We start from the raw sequence: 8493 nt of genomic DNA, 5'->3' as shown, positions 1-8493 counted from the left end.
CAGCATGTGTCACATCACAGTACGGCACAAACTTGTTAAACATACTACCTAATGTAGGGTGTCAGAATTTTCTATGGCAGTGCACTAATCCAAAATGTATTAATGGTAAAACCATGGGAGATCCAATACAGCTAATGCCAAGGGATACATAGGGTTTGTTCCTTTAACACACTTCAGAGAGTCTTTTATGAAAACATAATTGTAAATATTGGGGGAGAAGTAATTTTAAAACCCCAATCCCTGTAATTGGTTCACTGGTGAACAAAAGTACTGGCCATATCCAATGTAGCTGAATGCACCTGGCAAGTCCTGATGATGTGTTTCTTTTATTATATTGGGCATTCAGACCCAGATCCACAAGGAGTTGTGACTGAGAATTGCAATGCCTAACTTTTAGGTGCCCAGAAAGTCTCAGGGACAACATTGCAATCAATTAGATTAGGCATCTAAACTCCCTATATAATGAATGGGAAGAGGTAGGCACCTAAAAATATGATCCACAAACACAGCATGCTAGGCAGGGAGATGCCTAAACTAGCCAATGGGAGATGCCAATGAGAAGGGTGTGTCTTAAGCCCCACCCATCTCACAGAGATGTATGTGTAATTATGACCTGCGCGGAAGTGCCAATATCTGTTTGTGATCCACAACTGGGAACCCCTCTCCTGATGTCAGGAAAGTTAGACACCTAAATTGTTTCTTCTAAGAATGAGTTAGGCTCCTGCCTAACTCTATGTAAATGGCTGGAGGAAGAGCTGACCTTATAACTTCATGCTTAGAGCACTCCCGTGGGGGTGTGGGAAACCTGGATTCAACTCCCTCTCTGCTAGAGAGGGAGAAAGCATTTGAACAGGGAGCTCTTATGCTTTTTTAGTGGGAGAGGGGATGTGCTAACCACTGAGCTATGGGATATTATGATCTGGTTCATCCTCAATGTCACCTGTTGAAGCAGTTCCACTTTAGATAAAGCATTAAGAATAACTGGAGTGGGCGGGGTCTGGCTCCTGGGTTTTCCATGTAGATTCCATAGCCACCAGATTATAGAGTCACTCTCATTCTCTGGCCCAATAACTCTTTAGTTAGTTAGCTAGCCACAGTGGAACAACTTCAACAGGAGAGACTAAGGGAGACCTACATCCGACCTGTTTGTTTGTTTCCCTTGCTGCAATAATAAAATAGTAATGGTCTGTTCTTCTGCCTCTCCATCTCCTTTTCTGTCCCTCCTCATGCACCATACTTTCATGAAACATGGCAATGACAATCTCCCATAAAAAGTCAATGGATGCAAGTCTGACCTTCACCTTGTCATCCAATGTTTGTGTCCCAACTCTGTTTACTTTCATAGAATCATAGAATATCAGGGTTGGAAGGGACCTCAGGAGGTCATCTAGTCAACCCCCCTGCTCAAAGCAGGACTGATCCCCAATTAAATCATCCCAGCCAGGGCTTTGCCAAGCCTGACCTTAAAAACTTCTAAGGAAGCAGATTCCACCACCTCCCTAGGTAACACATTCCAGTGTTTCACCACCCTCCTAGTGAAAAAGTTTTTCCTAATATCCAACCTAAATCTCCCCCACTGCAACTTGAGACCATTACTCCTTGTTCTGACATCTGCTACCACTGAGAACAGTCTAGAGCCATCCTCTTTGGAACCCCCTTTCAGGTAGTTGAAAGCAGCTATCAAATCCCCCCTCATTCTTCTCTTCCGTAGACTAAACATCCCCAGTTCCCTCAGCCTCTCCTCATAACTCATGTGTTCCAGTCCCCTAATCATTTTTGTTGACCTCCGCTGGACTCTTTCCAATTTTTCCACATCCTTCTTATAGTGTGGGGCCCAAAACTGGACACAGTACTCCAGATGAGGCCTCACCAATGTCGAATAGAGGGGAACGATCACGTCCCTCGATCTGCTGGCAATGCCCCTACTTATACATCCCAAAATGCCATTGGCCTTCTTGGCAATAAGGGCACACTGTTGACCCATATCCAGCTTCTCGTCCACTGTAAACCCTAGTAGTTCTGCAGAACTACTGCCGAGCCATTCGGTCCCTAGTCTGTAGCGGTACATTGGATTCTTCCGTCCTAAGTGCAGGACTCTGCACTTGTCCTTGTTGAACCTCATCAGATTTCTTTTGGCCCAATCCTCCAATTTGTCTAGGGCCCTCTGTATCCTATCCCTACCCTCCAGCATATCTAACTCTCCTCCCAGTTTAGTGTCATCTGCAAACTTGCTAAGGTTGCAATCCACACCATCCTCCAGATCATTTATGAAGATATTGAACAAAACCGGCCCCAGGACTAACCCTAGGGGCACGCCACTTGATACCGGCTGCCAACTAGACATGGAGCCATTGATCACTACCCATTGAGCCCGACAATCTAGCCAGCTTTCTATCCACCTTATAGTCCATTCATCCAGCCCATACTTCTTTAATTTGCTGAGAAGAATACTATGGGAGACCGTGTCAAAAGCTTTGCTAAAGTCAAGGAACAACACGTCCACTGCTTTCCCTTCATCCACAGAACCAGTTATCTCGTCATAGAAGACAATTAGATTAGTCAGGCATGACTTGCCCTTGGTGAATCCATGCTGACTGTTCCTGATCACTTTTCTCTCCTCGAAGTGCTTCAGAATTGATTCCTTGAGGATCTGCTCCATGATTTTTCCAGGGACTGAGGTGAGGCTGACTGGCCTGTAGTTCCCAGGATCCTCCTTCTTCCCTTTTTTAAAGATGGGCACTACATTAGCCTTTTTCCAGTCGTCCGGGACTTCCCCCGATTGCCATGAGTTTTCAAAGATAATGGCCAATGGCTCTGCAATCACATCCGCCAACTCCTTTAGCACTCTTGGATGCAATGCATCTGGCCCCATGGACTTGTGTATGTCCAGCGTTTCTAAATAGTCCCGAACCACTTCTTTCTCCACAGAGGGCTGGTCACCTCCTCCCCATGCTGTGCTGCCCAGTGCAGTAGTCTGGGAGCTGACCTTGTTCGTGAAGACAGAGGCAAAAAAAGCATTGAGTACATTAGCTTTTTCCACATCCTCTGTCACTAGGTTGCCTCCCTCATTCAGTAAGGGGCCCACACTTTCCTTCACTTTCTTCTTGTTGCTAACATACCTGAAGAAACCTTTCTTGTTACTCTTAACATCTCTTGCTAGCTGCAACTCCAGGTGTGATTTGGCCTTCCTGATTGCACTCCTGCATGCCCGAGCAATATTTTTATACTCATCCCTGGTCATTTGTCCAATCTTCCACTTCTTGTAAGCTTCTTTTTTGTATTTAAGATCAGCAAAGATTTCACTGTTAAGCCACGCTGGTCGCCTGCCATATTTACTATTCTTTCTACACATTGGGATACTTTGTTTCATGAATAATTTAAAACAGGAAAATAAGTCTTCTGATTTTCAGATCATAGATTTTAAGGCCAGAAGGAACCATTAGGATCATCTAGTCCAGTGGTTCTCAAAGCCAGTCCACTGCTTGTTCAGGGAAAGCCCCTGGCGGGCCAGACTGGAAGGGCGGCCAGCACGTCCCTTGGCCCGCTTTCCGCAGCCCCCATTGGCTGCAGTTTGCCACTCCAGGCCAGTGGGAGCTGTGATCGGCAGAATCTGCAGACGCGGCAGGTAAACAAACCGGTCCGGCCTGCCATGGGCTTTCTTTGAACAAGTGGCGGGCCGGCTTTGAGAACAACTGATCTAGTCTGACCACAGAATATAGGTTCACCCAGGATTGCCTGCATCAAGCTCATAACTTCTGGTAAGGTAAGGCACTTATCACTCTTGAAAGTTTTTTTTTTTTTAAAGGCTTTATTTAGTAGCTCCTTTGAGACTTTCCTCTACTCTAAGAATAGGCCAAAGTATACGTCGGATAACTGTTAAAACTATCTTAGCCTACTGGATCTCCATATTTGCACTGGAAATCTCAGGTGAACCAGTTATGAAGTTTCAAATACTTCCTGCTTGCAGTCAGCCTGGAAATATCTTAGAAGTTATCCCTGGACATTTTGCTATGCTGCTATCTGGCCACTAGCGTAAAAAACAAAATGGAAGGGAAGTCTTTCTCTTTGTAAAAAAGTGCTAGCAGCTTTCAGGGGAAAAATCTGTTCAGTGTGGGTGGACCAATGGTAGGAAATATAAAATATAATAAAAACTACACTAGGAGACCTATAATGAATTCTCTGAACAGCTGAGGAGATTTATTAATAGGTGTGTTTTAAATTTAAAGAACATAACACTCATACAGGAGCTAATATGATTTCCGATGTTAAATGTGAATTGGAGGTTTTATGGGAACCATTTTAATGGGCTTCAACTAAAACCGGATTTTTTTTTTGTAAATTGGAGTTACTGTCACCAACTCCTTGAATGGTCTAACAAACTGTGAAAAGTCTCTCAGCACATTCTGTATATTAATTTAGACATCATAGTAGCAGGCAAATTTATCTCCTCCTTTCTTTTTCTTTCTAGTGTCAGTAAGCTTAAAATGAAGTCCCAGCCTGAAGTCAGCTGGGGTGACTGGAATTAGAGCTGTAGGTCAGATCTGTCCATGAGCTGAGTTTGTGTGTTTTTATTGTTGCTAAAAGGTTTCTTTTTAAAAGTGTTTGCTTTGGCAACTGAGTACCAGGTCAATAACCATGTGCTGAGGTATTCCTTATTAGAATAGAATATTAAAATGTGTATGATTTATTATGTCCCACCTAAAACCATCAGTCATCAAGCAATCTTTTCTCATTTTTGGCTTGGTTCTGCACGGTTCAGAATGATTCCTTTGAAGCAATGAGCATTCACAAATCCCACTGTACCCAATGGGATTTAAGGTGCTCAACGCCTTTATTGAAATGCTTAGCACCTTCGAGGATCAAGCTCATTGTTCTTATTTTAGGGCCTGATCCTGCAGCTGCTCCATATATGGAACAGAAGTCAAAATGAAGCACTAGTGGAGTGGTTTAAATGAGTCGACAACTATAGTATTGTCACAGAGATTGTGCAGCTGGGCTGACTTATAACAAGATGCTACAGACCAGTCAGGGTGAAAATAAAATATATTTATCTTCAACATTACCACCCCATACACATGCACACTCACTCCCTCTCTCTCCCTCTCTCGCCAACAAAAGTTACCATCACAGCTCAAATTGAGGAGGGAGAAGATTACTAGCCATTTGCAGCTGTAGGTCCCCTTTCCAGGTCTGGCCTCCTTTTCCCAAAATTCCCATTTTTATTTACTATTGATATTAAAAGAGGCAGGCTTCACAAGCATAAAGAATATATAGTATTTAGACTCCTTAATCAGTTGTGTGTTTTGATGTTGAATACAGCAATGCCTATATAGCTTTTAAAATCTGGGCTTTAGTGACTGTGCATTTGCAGATATCTAACTGATGAGCACTTCATGTGATCATGATACAATATTCTCAACACATTGCTGTGTCCTTTTATGAAAGCTTCATCTGGACTATGTAGCGTTTCTGATGGGGAAATTGGTATGTTAGATATCTATCAGTTTCTAACTGGAGATGTGCCAGATTTGCATTTCCTTCTACCAAAAATTAATGGGGAAAATAAGGGTATTTGGAGATATCCCTAAACTCTAGCATACGGAATCTTGTGGTACTATATAATGATACCACTGTGAAGGTCTTTCTGCCCTAAGGAGGACTATCTAGTTTCTTTTGATGAAATAAACATTTACTAATAATTTAATATGAAATCTTCAACATGGACTTTTTTTCTTATGTGATGCAGTATAGTAGATAGCTAAGGAAACTACGCATGAAAAAGAAACAGCTATTTTGAAAGAGATTTTTTTAAAATCATTTAATGTTTAGAAAGGGGAAAGTAGCCAATTCTGACTCTTTGTGTTATACACGCTTGATTCAGCCTAAATTACTGCAATGCTTCATTCACCATCAAAATTCACAAGATAAAATTCCTAACACAAGTGCTTGTTAAGCAAAAACAAACAACATAAATTGTATCTATGCTGAGTAAATGGATTTCTGAAAATGCTTTGTACTTGGCTCCTAGTACCCTGTGCCGAGCAAAGTTTACTGCTGATTCTGTCAGGCAGCTGGAGCTAAGGTCAGAGTGGATAATCTGATTGATAACTATTAGATTTACAAACAGGATACCTTTATCACACGCCTCCCAAATCACAGATGGTGTTGGCCAGCCTGGTTCAGCCCTGTTTAGACCTATTTGACATTTTTTGGCCTTAACGGTTAATCTTGCCTCCCTTATGCACTGGAAGACAGCTTGGAGGTGTTCCAGATGGTCTGCACATGAATCTGAGAATATGACCACATCATCAAGATAGGTGACTGCAAATTCCCCAAATCCAGCCAGAAGGTTATTTACCAGTCTCTGGAAGGTGGCGGGTGCATTTCATAGTCCAAAAGGGAGCACATTCAATTAATACAGCCCTACATGGGTGTTGAAAGCTGACCTTTCCTTGGCTTGGTCATCTAGCAGCACTTGCCAGTACCTCTTAGTTAAGACTAAGGTGGAGATGAATTCGGCACGTTGCAGTTTCTCCGATAGCTCATCTGTGCATGGTCTTGGAAAGTTCTCTGGGAGACTAACAGCATTTAGTTTACGGTAGTCTACGCAAAAGCAGATTTCCCCATGGGGTTTGGGAACCAGAACTACTGGAGAGGCCCATGCACTCTCAGAGGGGTGGATTACACCCATCTGTAACATTAGAAGAGCTGAGAGGCAGTGGGTCGTTCCATGCCACCGTCCAAGCTCCCTTGAGGCCTTCATCCACTTCCTGCTCCCTTGATGCTGGAGACATTAGTTCCTCACTGGGTTGTGGATTTGGGCTTGGTCCCACTGGAAGTGATGCAGGTGATGGGGGTGTCTCTGTCGACTGTGAACCACTCTCTGCTGGTGCACTAGGAGTTAGGTGTAGAGGTCTGTTTAGCCTGGCTGCAGGTGACCATCCTCACCCTTTTTGTTAGCCTCACATGGTGGACTAAGTCTTCTACGAGCAGCATGGGAATGGGATAATTATCATAGATTGCAAAAGTCCATATTCCTGATCAGCCCTTGTACTGGACAGGCAACTTGGCTATAGGCAAGTTAAAAGAATTACCCTTAAAGGGTTGCACTGTTGTGGTGTTTAGATGCTGCTTATAATTATTAGAATTGGGAGCACTGGCTGTTGGGAGTCTGAAACAGGAAGCAGGGGGAAGTGAAGGAGGCTGAGTGAGAGCTACCGAGGGTGCAGCAGCAGCTTGGTAAAGAGGTTTCCACTTTGAAAATAAAGTCCTGTTGAAGTTTGTTAGTACCTTGCGTGTTTGATACAATATTCTGGTGATGAGGATGGATCTTCTGCCTCTGAACCCACCTGCAGCCTTTCTGCAAAGCCCAGTTGAGCCTCCAATTGCTTTTACTACCTGGATCCATATGTTTGAGACTTATCTACTTGCAATCACTGCTACAGAGATTTCTGAAGTAAGAAAGCGGGCTCTGCTAATCCACTGCCTTGGAGCAGAAGGGCAGCGTATATTTTTCATATTTATCATCTGAAAGGGGAAAAGTGTAACTGCACTCACTGCATTAAAGAATTTTTTTGTGTGCCAAAAGTGAATGTAGTAGCTAATCGCTACAGATTTAGCCAGCATGAGCAGAAAACAGGGGAGACTATAATGCACTATAGTGCTTCCCTGAGGAGTCTGATTCTAACTTGTGACTTTGGGAATATGGCAGATGAGATGATTAGAGACCAGCTCATTGAGAAAAGAACCATACTTTGTGCAAGAGAATGCTTACTTCTAGAACCACAACTTACATTAGAAAAAGGAATAATCATTGCTACTCAGATTGAGTCAGCTACAGCTGAAGCCAAAATAACGATAACATGGATACAGGAGGCACAATCCTGGCCGTGACTCCTGTGCAGAAAAGTTCACTACCACTGCGGACAAACGATTCCAAGAGGAAAACGAATGAAAAACCACGGAATCAGCAAATTCAAAATACAGTAAAAGCATGCTTTCACTGTGGATCCAAACAACGCCTTGCAAACGACACAGAATGTCCAGCAAAAGTAGCTCAGTGCAATCATTGCAAAAAGATTGGGCATTTTGCTAAAGTATGTCACAGCAGCCAGTTCAATCAACAGGTGCATGCAGTTACAATACCAGATGTTACTGTGCTGAGTGTGGACAGAATCACTACTGCACATATTCCAGGAAAAATAAAGTGCACTGTAAACGTTTCAGCCATACCCTCAGGCAACTCACACTCTATTTAGCAAATGTTGGTCACTGGCTCAGCACTATCTATACTACCTGATTCCATCTATCTGCATTACTTTAAAGATGTGCCTCTTACTGAACCCAAACTTCACTTGGTGTGCTATTTGAAAAACCATATTCCAGGACATGGCTGCCTGCCAGCAATAGTTACTTTTGGTGATTTCTGTGTAACTGCAGAGTTCTACATTGTCCACAAAGACACTCCTATCCTTAGCAGAGATTTACTGGCTG

Source organism: Lepidochelys olivacea, assembly GCF_965140295.1.
Source record: "Lepidochelys olivacea isolate rLepOli2 genome assembly, chromosome: 1".
Classification (NCBI taxonomy): Eukaryota; Metazoa; Chordata; order Testudines; family Cheloniidae; genus Lepidochelys; species Lepidochelys olivacea.
The sequence above is the reverse complement of the archived record's forward strand: the minus strand, read 5'-3'. Positions refer to the sequence as shown.